Genomic DNA, 14,980 nt, shown 5'->3' on the forward strand with positions numbered 1-14,980 from the left:
CCCGAAACGTCAGCCTTCCTGCTCCTCTGATGCTGCTTGGCCTGCTGTGTTCATCCAGCTCTACACCTTGTTATCACATGTATTGCTCCTTGTAACACTGTCAATTCGGTGCCTCAGCCGTTCTGACACAATGCCATCTTTATGAAGTCGGGATGTGGTGAAGCCAACCCTGCTTGCTCTTTTCAACTTATGGCTGAGATGTATGTAGCAATTATCCTCATCCTGGAGGTGCCTGACAGAGGTATCTCCAGACGCTGCTGTAGCTATGCTGTGACAGAGAATTTTGATGTTTTCATTCAGTTTGTATCCCTTATCTTCAGTGGATTAGGCCAAGTGTGTCTTTCCATTCATGAGGAAGCATTTAACAATAAAACAGCCATGACAAATGTAACGAAGCTGCTATCTCCTTGAGATGAAGATGGCAGCAGTGGTGATGGCGGAGGTGTGGTAGGTGATAGGGAAATACAGCCAAATAAACAATAGGTATAAATGGTCATAAGAATTGTCACAACCAAACAGCCATTTAACATTTCTTGGGTCCAGCTTCACACAAGGTCCCTCAGTCAGAAGGGCCAAGAAAGCCAAAAGGGGTTGGGGGGAGGGGTGATGGTGGTCACCCTGTGTGATATTCTCACCCTGTACTGGCATGCTGGACATCAGGAGGAGAGCAGAGCTGAGCTTCCTATATCTGTGGAATTCCCTGCCCAGTGAAGCAGTTGAGGCTGCCTCGTTAACTGTTTTCAAGGCGAAGATAGGTCGATTTTTGAACAGTTAAGGAATTAAGGATTAAGATGAGTGGGCAGGTAAATGGAGTTAAGTTCACAAGAAAGATCAGCCATGACAACTTGTGGCTTCAGAACTGGCATTTGTTTTGTGTTTGCCGGCTTGCTGCTAACGTTTCTTCTCAGGGAGGATTGAACCATCCACCAGCACTTTTCCCACCAGATCCCCACCCCCCTGCTCCCCCATACTCAACGTTCTGTGTAAATTTCTGCTCCGGATCTCTTGTTTCAAGCGATGGTCTCTGGTAGTCAGCCTCCAGGATGACGGGTCCTGCCATGGGTGCCAGGACCCCAGCTTGCCTGAGTCACATTGCTTTCCTTTGTTTGGTACAGTAGAAAACTTTGGCACAAACCGTAAATCTCTCTTTCAGGACAACCATCAGTCTTAGTAAAGGCTGCCACAGGAGTCTATATCATTCCCATACTTCAGCTCAAATATCTTAGTTCCCATTCCACTGCCCACAACAGGACAGGGAACACATTACAATATCAGTTAATGCCTCACCCATGTAAAAATCATGACCTTGATTACACTCTCAACAGAGTTGGATTCCTGACCCTGATTCCTACCTCTGCAGTGAAACGTCAACCTATTAATTCTGTTTCTTTCTATTTGTTGTATCCCAGTTCGTAATCAATGTATCTTTCTAGTTCCTTTACTCTTTCCATGAAATATAGGCGTCACTAGCAATACCTGCATTTACTGCCCATCCCTAATCACCCTTGAACTGAGTGGTTTGCTAGGCTATTTCTGAGGGCAGTTAAGAATCAACCATATTCTCACAGAATTAGAACATAGAACATAGAACAGTACAGCACAGTACAGGCCCTTCGGCCCACGATGTTGTGCCGAACTTTTACCTGAAACCTAAGATCTATCTAACCTCCACCCCTACCTTATACTATCATCCATATGCCTATCTAATTGCTGCTTAAATGCCCCTAATGAGGCCGACTCCACTACCCTCTCCAGCAATGCATTCCACGCCCTACCACTCTCCGAGTAAAGAACCTACCTCTAACATCTCCCCAATATCTACCTCCTTTCACTTTACAACTATGTCCCCTCGTAAAAGCTACCTCCACCCTAGGACAAAGTCTCTGGCTGTCTACTCTGTCTATACCTCTGATCATTTTGTACAACTCTATCAAGTCACCTCTCATCCTTCGTCACTCTAAAGAGAAAAGCCCTAGCTCTCTCAACCTTTTATCGTAAGACCTTCCCTCCATTCCAGGCAACATCCTGGTAAATCTCCTCTGCACCTTTTCCAATGCTTCCACATCTTTCCTGTAATGAGGTGACCAGAACTGGACACAATACTCCAGATGTGGCCGAACCAGGCTTTTGTATAGCTGGAGCATAACTTCATGGCTCTTGAACTCAATCCCTCTATTAATGAAAACTAACACACCAAATGCCTTCTTAACAACTCTATCCACCTGGGTGGCAGCTTTCAGGGAACTGTGAACATGAACCCCAAGATCCCTCTGCTCCTCCACACTGCCAAGAATCTTTCCGTTAACCCTGTATTCTGCTTTCAAGTTTGTCCTTCCAAAATGAATCACTTCACACTTTTCAGGGTTAAACTCTATCTGCCACTTCTCAGCCCAGCTCTGCATCCTATCAATGTCCCTTTGTAACCTAGAACAGCCCTCCACACTATCCACAACGTGACCCACCTTCATATTGTCCGCGAACTTGCTAATCCACCCTTTCACTCCTTCATCCAAATCATTTACAGGAATCACAAATACAAGAGGACCCAGAACAGATCCTTGTGGTACACCATTCATAACTGAGCACCATGTTGAATATTATCTCAGTGAAGAAGGAAGCCATTTGCCTATTGTGTCTACACTAACACGCTGAACCTTTTACTTTACTGCCAATCTCTTGCAGTTTTTTTAGTAACCCTGCACATTTATTTCTATTGAAATAATCATCCAATACCCTCTTGAATGCCTCAATTGAACTGTCTCCACCACAACGCAAGGAGGTAATGGCCTAGTAGTATTATTAGCTAGACTGTTGATCCAGAGACCCAGGTTCAAATCCTGCCTTGCAGATGGTGAAATTTGGGTTCAGTAAATGTCTGAAATTACAGAGTCAAATGATAGCCATAAATTCATCATCAATTGTAGGGAAAAACCCATTTGGTTCACTAATGTCTTTTCGGGGGAAAAAGGCTGCCATCCTTTCCTAGACTGGCATACATGTGACTCCAAACCCACAATGATGTGGGTGACTCTTAACTACCCTCTGGGCAATTAGGAATGGATAATAAATGCTGGCCTAGCCAGCAACACTCTCATTCTGTGAATATTTTAAAAGAATATTACTAGGCAATGCATTCCAGACCCTAAATACACACTGTGCCAATCCCATATGGGCTTCTTTTGCAAAATCCTTTAAATCTGTGCCCTCTGGTTCTTTATCCCCCAGACGTGTCATCCAGACCAGATAAAAATGACAGACACTCCTTCGCTAACTTAATCTGTGAACCAGATGAGCTGTATATGACAATTGGCAATGCTTTCAAGGTTATCATTTTTTTTAAAATCCAGATTTATTAAGTTAATTCAGATTTCACTGTCTGCCATGGGACATGCCCCATGATATTACTGGATCCTAGCATGTAATCTGAATGTATGAAGATCCCATATGTCATCTCTCCTCGGGGTATTTGAAGCATGACACACTGACGGAAGCCTGCTACTATTTAGAACTAAATGGCGTAGTATGAGTCCAGACACACAAGTGCTTGTGACTGTAGTATGTTGTTAGGAGCTGGAATAAACATCTGCTGAATTTTTCAATATCACATTGTCTCTATTTTTTAGGGAAAGTAACACAAGCATTGGCACATCACATTGATGGAGACAAGCCCCACACGATGATGGAAAATCGTTTTCTCCCTACAAACGTTGCCTGACCTGCAGAGCATTTTCCATTTCTTTTTCATCAGGTTTCCTGCATCTGTCATTTTTGCTAATGTTCGAGTGGGAGGGCTAGATGATGTGAAGCTGGAGGGACACAGCAGGTCAAGCAGCATCAGAGAAGCAGGAAAGTCTATGTTTCGGGTGTTGTCTCTGACTCCGGCATCTGTAGTCCTTGATATCTCCGAGGGCTAGATGGGCTTTTTAAAGATTAAGTGAGATTGAATTATCATGGGGAGATTAGGAATCAGAAATCTGTTGAATGAATCCTTCACCTGACCACAGCTTAAGACTGTGGATACATTCAAACTTCACTCAGATTAGCCAAGATATCTCTCACATTCATAACGGTTAATTAAGCACATGATATGATTATCTGACAATCTATCAGACTGAATTGTGAAATTGCCAGTACCTGAAGACAATTGATGGACATTGCACCTTGAATTTCGTCAGGTTTATTGACCATCTAATTTATTGTCCACACAAGGATTCAAATCTGAGATTGTATTGAGACTATATAATGCCTTAATCATTGTCTTATCAATATGGTAGACTTATTTCTGAGATGGATCAAGTCAAGCTTAACGGTATCCTTTGCTTTCAGCAAGAACGGTTTTGGTTGAGGTGCTTTTAATGATGTGACAGTAATTAAACTGAAATGAAAATGACCTTCTCAATTCTATTAGTTAAGGCTGGATTGATATAAAATTATACCTCTTGTCTTTCAACAATTTCTACTCTGAAGTGTTGGCTACTTGCTTTCCAGGCTTGGTTCTCATTATTGAAGTTATTTGTGTTGTGAACAAAACAGACAGATGATTATTCTGGTCAATTTCAGTTAGTCGCCCTGTACTAAAATTCATCACCAAATCCTCCCACAGATAATATAAATAAGAAAGTCCATGTTTTTATTATAGACTTACCCAAAACAAGTGACCATTCAGCCCATCATGTATGTGCTGATACTTTGAAAAGTAAACTGTTGAATGGCTCCCATTGCATTGCTCATTCCTTGTGCCACTGCTATACTTTCCACATATTTATCAAATTCCCTACTGAATCTATTTCCATCACTTTTTCAGGCAGTGCATTCTAAATCGTTGCAATAAATTTGCCTTATCTCCCTTCTGGTCCTTTTGGCAATTATCTTAAATTTCATACTGAAACTTTGAATGAGAATTCCATAAATAGACCATCTGAGAGGGTTGTCGTGAGAGCTTTAGCTTAAAATAAAATCTTTCATCCACAGCAGTTTTAACTTTTTTAAAAAAAAATTGAAACTTTGCAAAGTATGATCATTGTCAGCACGTGAATTACTATGGGAACAGAGACAGCTTGAAATGAAATTGGACAAGCAGTCACACAGGCATGCAGAATTCCCACAGATCTGGGCTCATATCAAACCCAAAATTTGGGTTAATCTGGATTAATCACACCATTGTTCAGCAAAGTGAGGATTCCTGAGGACAATATTTAAAGGATCTGTTGGGAAAAGGATGCTTATACATCTTATCACATACCTAATCTTATTGGAAAATTATTTCTTAAAGAATATGAAAAGTGTGAAGTGATTCATTTTGGAAGGTCAAATTTGAATGCAGAATACAGGGTTAATGGCAGGATTCTCGGCAGTGTGGAGGAACAGAGGGATCTTGGGGTCCACATCCATAGATCCCTCAAAGTTGCTACCCAAGTTGACACCCAAGTTGACAGGGTTGTAAAGAAGGCGTATGATGTGTTGGCTTTCATTGGCAGGGGAATTGAGTTTAAGAGCTGGGAGGTTATGCTGCAGCTCTATAAAACCTTGGTCAGACCACACTTGGAAAATTGTGTACAGTTCTGGTCGCCTCATTATAGGAAGGATGTAAAAGTTGTAGAGAGGATGCAGAGGGGATTTACCAGGATGTTGCCTGGACTAGAAGGCAGGTCTTCTGAGGAAAGGTTGAGGGAGCTAGGGCTTTTTTCATTGGAGCAAAGAAGGATGAGAGGTGACTTGATAGAGGTGTACAAGATGATGGGAAGCATAGACAGATTGGATACCCAGAGACTTTTTCCCAGGGCAGAAATGACTATCACGAGGGGGGATAATTTTAAGGTGATTGGAGGAAGGTATAGGGGAGATATCAGAGGTAGGTTCTTTACACAGAGAGTGGTGGGCATGTGGAATGCGCTGCCGGCAGTGGTAGTGGAGTCAGATACACAAGGGACATTTAAGCAACTCTTGGACAGGCACATGGATGATAGTAAAATGTAGGGTATGCAGGGTAGTTTGATCTTAGAGGGGATAATAGGTTGGCACAACATCGTGGGCCGAAGGGCCTGTACTGTGCTGTACTGTTCTATGTTCTATGTTCTATGAGAATAAAACTTGCCACTCAATACTGTTCAACAATTACACAGTATAAAGCAAACCAGAAATTGAAATAATACTTTTAAGACAGGGTATCTGAGGAAATTGTTGAACTGAAAAAAAAAATAATTTGAGGAAATCTCCAGATCTTGGGAAGAAATATGATACCAACTTTGTCAAAAAAATAAGTGATTATGACTGCTGTTAACTGACAAGATGACTCTTTTATATTGAAATAGCAGATAGATTGAACTGATCTTTGGTTATATAAAGTCTTTGTAAAAGACAAATTCCCGTGTTATTTTAAACTATGACTTTTTTTTTATCATGAAAGCATAGTGTTCAATTTAGTCTGAGGCCAAAGTTTTAACTTGTCACTGCTCAGTTTTGAATATAGCTGAGGCACCAGATAGCTTTGGTTCAATGATCTTTACAAGAAGTTAAATTACCACATGTATTGGTGGTTCTTTTTCTAGATTGCTTTACATACCATTAACTCTTAACATTAAATCAGGCAATTCTTAATTATTTTTTCATCTATTTCATTTGTCACGTTTGATCCCTTATCTCACAAAACCAATGGCTTCCAATCATGTAAAGACACATGTGGATAAGAAGTCCAATATTTTTTCACGTACACAATTGAGCAGGCTGATTAATTTACCAAATTTATGTATGACATGTATCTGTGAAGAATTCTCACATGAATTTGATGTTGTCAGGCTCATCAATTAAAGATGTTCTACAGTCTAACCTGATATGTATCAACATATAAAGATTTTTAACACAGAAAGCTTGAATCAACGATATTTCATTGGTTGAAAAGTTCTTTGGAATATTCTACAGTCAAGAATAGTGTCATATTTCCTTCTTTCCCCCTCCACCCATCCTTCCTTTCTACCCTAACCTTTTCTCTTTCCTACCTTCTGCAGCTTATGGTTGCTCAAACTAACTGCGGGTTGCCAATATCATCCTAGCTGAGATCAGTAAAACCATCACTGTCTTAAATCGAGTACAGAGCTTTTGGTGGTAAAGTGGTAATGCTCCTATTTCTGAGCTAGGAGGCCCCCTGGTTCAATTTTTACCTGCTCCAGAGGTGTGTTCTAGCATCTCTGAATAGGTTGATTAAAAATACCTAGCGATCCTACTGGGTGGCATGGTGGCTCAGTGGTTAGCACTGCTACTTCAGAGTGCTTAGGGACCTGGGTTCAATTCCACCCTTAGGCAACTGTCTGTGTGGAGCTTGCATGTTCTCCCTGTGTCTGTGTGGGTTTCTTCTGGGTGCTCTGGTTTCCTCCCACAGTCCAAAGATGTGCAGGTTAAGGGAATTGGCCATGCTAGAGTGCCCAGGGATGTTTGAGTTAGATAAAGGAAATGCAGGTGTGAGGGAATGAGTCTGGGTGGGAGGACAGTATGTACTTGTTGGGCTGAATGGCCTGATTTCACTGATCTGTGTTTTAGGTGGCTCAGTTAAAATTTGTTTTATTTTGCCAACGCAGGTATTGAGGGAACTTTGATTATCTAAATTTATTTCTACCTTGCGGTGCAAAAACCTTAAACTATTCAGCTTTCTGTTTGTGCTTGCTATTGTGTTGAAGGCAAATGAGCAGGTTATCAACACAACCTCCGCTTCAAGTAAGTAACTGCAGGAAACTGATTGAAGAAAATGTTCTGTAGCATTCTCGGTATGTTTTCATTGCTTGGTGCTATCACACCTCAGTAGGTGGTCAATTGGAAATCAAACTCCTCTATTCCCAAAGTCTCAAAAGTTAAAAATGTTATCAAAGTACACAAAGTCCCAGAATTACCTGTTAGATACAACCAGGTTAATCAAAAACACTGATCAGATTTCTGTACCTGACAAGAACTATTATTTATTATAATAAATCAATTATAATCACAGATAAATAGCTATGAACTACCAACTTATAACTCTACTATTTACAATTCTAACCCCCATTTATACACATCCAGAGAGACAAAAGAATCTTGGTTTTATGGATTGAGGGAAAAATAAATGCAGGAAAAACTGTGGTTCGATAGAACTAACCCTCAGGTTTGATGGAGCGTTCTTTTTGTTTCCCAACTCCTTCAGTTTTCAGATCTTCTCCTTTAGGTTCTCTCGATTCTTCCCTGGAGGTACAGAGCAACAAGTTGATGGATTATGAAATCTCTGACCTACCGGTTAAAATGAACAGCTTCGCAGCAACTGATTGGAGAAAATAAAGCGGCCTTCTTCAGGCGTTAGATCTTGTACTGGAGAGACAACATAACATTGGCCCTTTCAGCAGTCCAAATGGCTCCGTCAGTATCGTTCACAGCCACAAGCCATTCAGCTACCCAGGACCGAAGCAGATAGTTGTTATCGGGTTGATGGCCTTTGGCATCCACAACTGGCTGTAACTGCACAAGTCAAGTCAAATTGCCATTGTCTTACCAGACCAAGGGCTGCTCTCTTATTAGAGAGAGACAACTGGTAGTGATTTAACCTGAGGGCCACCATACCTCAATTGAGGGGAGAAAGAAAGAGAGAGCTCATGGTAATCTCAGTAGGTGTGGGGATTGAACCTACACTGTTGGTATCACACTGCTTTGCAAATCGACCATCCAGCCAACTGAGATAAACCAACAACCACCCTCAACCCCCACAAACCCCATAACCCCACAAAGCAATCAGAAACCTGCTGCCGGCCAAATCTCACTTTGCATGCAACTCCTTGTGCCAGTCCGTTTACAAACAGCCTCCCCTCTAGTTTCATCAACTTATATTTTAAAAATATAGCAATTCCTTCCAAATTATTTGGTTTTAAAACAGTCCTATTCACATTTCAGTCCACATTCAAAAATTTAGAAAAGTTTAAAAAAAATGTGTGTTTAGAGTAAGGGTTAAATATTATCATTTTTTGACACAATATATCATCTTTGACTTGTATTCAAACCTAATATAGCAAGCTGTCTATAATGAAAGTTGTTCTGGAACCAGACAAATCTTTGACTGGCATGTTGATCTGAATAATTACATTCCAAAAAAAAAACATGTTTTGAATACAAAACTAAAAGCTTGAATTCTTCAGAAAATGTTCGTATCTATTAATAGGTAGTTACTGTATAGAAGTGACATTCCTCAATTTCCTAATACCACAATAAAAGGAAGAATACAGCAAGGTCACACAGAGGGCATGTAGTGATAGCGATTTGGAAATGACCCATTCCAGGTATCAACTCAATGAGCTGCTAATTTAAGAAATGCTCCTTAGAACCATTGAAAAAATACAGCATAGAAAGAGGCAATCCAGCTCCTCGTGTATGCACTAGCTGAATAAACTAGCTGCCTATTCTAATCCCACTTTCCAGTATCAGCTCTGCACCCTTTCAGGTTCCAGCACTTTGGGTCCATATCCACATTCCTTTTGAATAAGTTGAGGGTTTTGTCTTGATAGTCAACTTGAGCAGTATTGCATCTAATCCTTCTGCTAATCACCTTAAATCTGTGTCCTCTGGTAATTCTTATTCTCCTCTCCAGGATATGAATCTTGGTTGAAATATTCCAGTATACTTTCAAATGTAGATTCAAATTCCAAGGCTACAAAATTCTTGAAGCTGAACAGAAAGCACCTCTGCAAAAACACGCAACTGAAAATTGCAGTCAGATGACATACAGACAGGTGACACATTTTGTGTAAGATACTGACATCCCTTGGGCTGCCAATTTCATTCACTGTCTCTTGGGAGATATCCTAAAACAGATTGATGTAAAGGTTTTGCAGCATCAATGTGTCCTAAAAAAAGTACAATGCGATGCAAATATCTCATGCAATAGTGCCATATTATTCAGAAACAGAGCCTGATTTTGCCATTAACTGTGTCTTGAGAATGAGAGAATTCGTTCTTGGTTCTGAAAGCATGCTCCTGCAAGAAATGTGCAGAGAATTGCAAACAAAGTTGAAATGCATAATATTTTATGTATTGTATATTTGGAAATCCTACCGAGTGTGGTATGGTGGCTCAATGGTTAGCACTGTTACCTCCTAACACTGGGGATCCTGGTTCAATTCCAGCCTCAGGTCACTGTATGTGTGGGTATTGCACATTTTCTCTGTGTCTACATGGATTTCCTCTGGGTGCTCCAGTAATGTGCAGGGTATGGTGGATTGGCCATGCTAAATTGTCCATTGTGTCCAGGGATGTGCAAGCCAGGTGGATTAGCCAAAGGAAATGTAGGCTTGCAGGGATAGGGTAGGTGTGTGGGCCTGGGTGGTATGTTGTTTGGAGGGACAGTGTGGATTCCACACTGTAGAGATTCTATGATTGGGACTCTTTCACCATATGTGACCCTTACACCCATCTGAGCCATCTCTTTGCCACCATAAACCATTTCACCTGCAGTAGCCACTGGTCTCTTCTACAGCCAATGCCTAATGCTCCTATTTATAGAAGTTACATGTTTCAGTGGATGGCTGGTCCTCAGTTGCATTATGGCTTTAAGCCATTCTTAAGATGCAGCATACACTTTGAGCACATGGCTCCAATGTTCTAGACTAGGATGCAACTTCAGGTTATTCAGCTGCTGGAGGCCTGCTCTGATGTTTCACTCTCTTTGCCAGAGTGCATCAATTCATTAAACCACTTCCAAAGCAACTTCCACTTTCTAAGCACCACGTGCCTTCTGCTGACTGTGTTGATGGTTAGCCTGAGTAGGTGGTCTCCTCCTGCTCCTATCCAGACAGTAGACCTCCCTCTGAGGCAGACCATCAGGTCTGTATCAACAACTCAAGGGACCTACCTGCCACAGTTCCAGATCACTGGCTCTCCTGAATTTAATCCTTCTACACTCTTCCAAACTAAATACAACAATAATGAAATGGTAGCCACAGTAATGGCTACCATGCTTTGATTAAACCAGGCCTACATTGGAGTAATGTTTCAGTAGACATGTACTGGCTGCCCAAACCCAACTTCAAATAAATGAAACCCAGGACTAATGACTGCTCCTCGCGGGGAAGGTTCAGGAGCTAGCAATGCTACCATCTTCCACTTACTGACCTAAAGAAAAATCCTGCTTGCAATGTCCTATTGGGCTGAATGTGCAGTTAACACATTTAATAAACCTTTTTCCACATTCAGCAACTGGAAACTGCTCACATTCATGATCTGTGAAATAGATTACTTTAATCTTCACTCAAATAGTTTTGTTCCAAGTTCTCTCTCTTTTCTCCATTAACGAAAAATAGATTCCAGGCAGTATTTGAAATTACAAATGTTAAGTCATTTAGGTAGGTCATTTGCAGACAAAATTCTATGATCAAAACTGACCGAGCAAACACAAAACATAAATATTCCTTTTCCTCTCAAACTGGTTCATTTACTTTTGCCATTTCACTTTAGCTACTGACATGAGTAATTAGATATATTTTTTTCCTAGTTGTTTGCATGAATTTTGTTTAACTTGGTACTTGCTGCTAAACCATATACAATATGTACAAAGTCCATTGGTAAACCAAAATACTTAGACAAAATGATGCAAATAGTAAGAGAAGTTACAAATAGATTGCAATTCATTTCTGTAAATTATAATTCTTTTCAAGCCTGCCCTTGACTCGAGGGCTATTTCTGCTGTCTTTGCTGAAACAATGAGATGATTGAATTATTTAGTCTTTGGACAATCTACAGGCTTCCTTTTTGCTTTCTAATAAGTGCTTAGTTAAGTTATTGGCACTTTTGAACATTGCTTTTGAATCTTTTTGTGCTTCAGTGTTGAGTTAATGACTCTCAAGCAATATTAAGCCAGCAATAGTGTCTATTTGTATTTTGTCTCAATCTGTCCACATGAGCTGCCAGTTGGGAATTGTTCGGATGATGGGTCCAGGAAACATCTGACACAAAGCCTAAATATCAGATCAAACAATCTTTTCTCCTTCCTTTGTTTCTGCACAATTAAAACTAGATTGTTCAAGTAAAGCTAAACATTGATACAGTTGATAGCTAATATACTTTGAAGTGAAACATTTGAATGTTTAAAATAATTGATTTGAAAGATTGTTCAAAGGTGAACATGTCTGTATTTGTTAAGTGTGATTTGTAGGTAAACTTTGCCAAGTTAAGTACAGACAGGGAAGTCCAGGTCATGTCTAGGAAGTCCATGTCAGTTCTGATTAACTCTGATTTTTTCTTCACAGATGCTGCTGAGCTTTTCCAGCAACTTCTGTTTCTGTTCCAGGTCATGTGATTGAAAATGCTGCCTGCTGGGATTATATCTATAGCATATAAAGACAATAGCAGAAGCTTGTATTTGTAGTTATTCCTGATTATCCTGTTCAGACATGTTACAGCACACCTCCAATACAGATAAGACAAGAAAGATCTTCTGGGCCAGAACTGAATGAACGAATCGAGAAAATAAATTATTTTGTTGTTCACACGCATTTTACACTGAGAAATACAGTAAGATACAATGAAAAGTTTTCATCCATCACCACAATATAGCACCATTTTGATAGTTTAAGAATAAGACAAAAATGAAGAGATATAGCATTGAGAGCAGTCCATCCAAGTGCTGAGCTGGCTCAGAGCCACCACTGCCTGGTCACCATCTATGCCAGACCCAACTAACATGGAAGCTGCCGATCCTCAGGAGCCATCTTTCGCCACTGGGCCAATTCACCCACCAATGTCGGAGTCTCTCCACGGTCCATCTCGTCGATGATGCCATGCTGTCCTTCCACCACTGCTTCGCCTCCACCAGTACCAGACCCAAACAACAAAGAAGTCATTAACCTTCAGGCACCATCTTTTGTCACTGGGCCTACCTCACCGATGTCACCTCAGGGCACACTCTCCCCAGCACAAGAGCCGATAATTGGGTCCCCAGAACATTACCTGGCTGTCTGGATTACTAGTCTAGCCACAATATCGCAAGGCCATTGCCTCCCTGAGTATGTAATTATATGGTCCTCTTAACATAGTAAATCATCACACAGTGTTTCAACACATGCTGTTTCAGGAAAGTGTCGTCATGCAAATTGTGATGGCAAACTACATTAAGAGTTATGACTAGAAATGACCAAAATCTTGATAAACTTTTTGGCAGATGAGAAAGATGCTGAGAGAAAGATTAACCAGAGACAGATTAAGTGAGGAATTCCAGAATTTATGGCCTCGGCAGCCGAAGGCACAGCCATCAATAGTAGAATGATGAAAACCAGCAATGCCCTAGAGGTCTGAATTGTATAAGAACAGAGATTTCAGTTGTTTGGAGAAGGTCCAAGTTAAGGTCATTGAGGCACTTAAAACCTATGATGAGAATTTTAAAATCAAAGTATTGCTGCATCCAGAGATGATGTTTTATCAATGAACACAAGGGTGATGTGTGAATCAGTATATCTGAATGTTAATTGTTACTAGGTTCTTAACTGTATTTCAGTGCTGTACATTAATTGGTGATTCAACTGACATATATGTATATATATGCATAGGAAGACTTCCAGACAGACATCAAAAGTTAAAAAAAAAAGACTCTGGTTGTACTGCCTTTGCTGGGCATTGCATTTAATTTGATTAATTGAAAATCATGGGTAATTTAGTGGTTAACAGGTGAAAAAGTGATTTTGCAGTGTGTGACAACAGTTCTGGATATGAAAAGAAAGGAAAGAAAGGCCTGTGGTCTTTAGGTCTCTTGAAGTGCAGTGGTAGTGTCCCCACCTTTGAGCCAGGGAGATCCAGATTCAAGCCCCACCTTATTCAGAGGATTGTAATAACATCTCTGAACAGACTGATTTGAAAATATTGTAATTGGCGCAGGTGTACATAATATGTACTCTACAAATAAAAGTTTGTATATTTATGTAATTTGACTTCTTTTCTGTACCTCACTGATCGAGTAGTGAGTGCCAACATTTGTTTTTCTGTATTCGGACAGCTAGGTTTGGATGATAGTTCTGAGGAAGGGTCACTCAACTTGAAATATTAACTCCGATTTCTCTCCACAGAAGCTGACAGACCTGCTGAGCTTTTCCAGCAATTTGTTTTTGTATCTGATTTACAGCATCCACAGCTCTTTTGGTTTATATTCAGTTTTAGATCAGTTCATGTGAATGGAGATGGTAAGATAGGATGTCAGGAAAGAAAGTGTTGAAATAATTAAAAATAACAAAGGCAAGGCTCAAGTATTCAGCAGCGAATGAACTGAGAGAGACTGATGATGCTATGGACGTGCCAGCAGGCAGCCTTGCTGAGAAGTTGAGCTCAGGATTGAACTGAAGGCAAAAATTGTCAATGGTACAATTCAGCATCAGAAAACAGCAATTGGTGGGGGTGGTCTCAGGATTTAGGGAATAGAGTTTTAGCGTGGAGAAGGTTTGCAGGTATGAATGAAAGGTGGGAGTGCATTATTAGTCTTTGCCCTCAGAAAGCATGGTAACATTACTGAAATTTATAAAGTCATAGAGCTGTCCAGAATAGAAATATCCTCTTCAATCTAACTCCTCCATGCCGACCAGATATCCTAAATTATTCTAGTCACATTTGCCAGCATTTAGCCCATATCCTTCTAAACCCTTCCTATTCATATATCCATCTATATGCCTTTTAAATGTTGTAATCTTACCAGCCTCCACTACTTCTTCTGGCAGCTCATTCCATACGTGCATCACCCTCTGCGTGAAAAAGTTGCCCCTTCGGTCCTTTTTAAATCTTTCCCCTCACCTTAAACTTATGCCCTCTAGTTTTGGATTCCCCCAACCCCGGGAAAAGATCTTGTCTATTTACCTTATCTATGCCCCTCATGATTTTATGAACCTCTGTAAGGTCATGCTCAGCCTCCAACATTCTGGGGAAAATAGCCCTAGCCTATTCAGCCTCTCGCAATAGCTCAAACCCACTAAACCTGGCAATATCCTTGTAGATCTTTTCT

Source organism: Rhincodon typus, chromosome 28, assembly GCF_021869965.1.
Source record: "Rhincodon typus isolate 14 chromosome 28, sRhiTyp1.1, whole genome shotgun sequence".
Taxonomy (NCBI): Eukaryota; Metazoa; Chordata; class Chondrichthyes; order Orectolobiformes; family Rhincodontidae; genus Rhincodon; species Rhincodon typus.